The following is a 976-nucleotide window of genomic DNA, read 5'->3' on the forward strand; positions in this document are numbered from 1 at the left end:
CCTCACGGGGAGTGTGACCTTCCCCTTCGGCTGGCTCGTCCCCGGATTGACCCCTTGAAACGTGCCCGTTTCCTCGAGGTCTTCATCAGGAATTCACAGCCTTTTGATCACGACGGGCGAGATCAAGTTCAGGCCGGCCCCGCCGTCAACCAACATCTTGTTCACCTTGAGGTTGCGTATCGTTGGTGAGACCAACAATGGCAAACACCCGATCGCGGTTGTGCGGTTAGGGTGGTCCTCGGCGTCAAAGATGAGGGGCGTGCTGGACCACTTCAACGGCTTCTGAGCGTCGAACGACGGTTCCGCTACTGTAATCTCACGCGCCCACTGCTTGAGCTGGCGGTGAGAAGTATGCAGCGAGGCGCCACCACTACTAGGAAAAGGCCTGCTAGTGGCTCACCTGTTTTGCGTACTAATGGCGCACTACAGGTGCGCCACTAGCATCACGCCATTAGAATTTTTTCTAATGGCGCACCACAGGTGCGCCATTAGTATCTGGTATACTAATGGCGCACCAGGCAGTGCGCCATTAGTACATCACACGGTGTGCCATTACTATCTGACTTAGTAATGACGCACCACATAGAAGTGCACCATTACTAACATTTAAAAAAAAATTCAGAAATATTTTTTTTAAAAAAAAATTCAATTTTTTTTCGTTTTTTCCTTAATCCCGGGTCACTATGGCTTAATCTCGGGTCAATATGCTTAATCTCAAGTCAAATCGCACTCCGTGGTCAAATTTCCTGAAAGGTCACCCATCCTCACAGTACTCCAGCCCCAAGCACGCTTAACTTCAGAGTTCTATCCAACCCCAGCACCAGCTCACTTAACAGGCACTTGTTGATATATTTAGCATATCAATCCTATTAAACCTTGCTGATGTCTAGGACTTTGTTCATGTTCATGAGTGTGATGAAATTTTGAAAAAATATTTCAAACTTCCCGGTCATATTACGTATCATATTTTGAAAAA

This window comes from Triticum aestivum, chromosome 2D, assembly GCF_018294505.1.
Source record: "Triticum aestivum cultivar Chinese Spring chromosome 2D, IWGSC CS RefSeq v2.1, whole genome shotgun sequence".
Lineage (NCBI taxonomy): Eukaryota > Viridiplantae > Streptophyta > Magnoliopsida > Poales > Poaceae > Triticum > Triticum aestivum.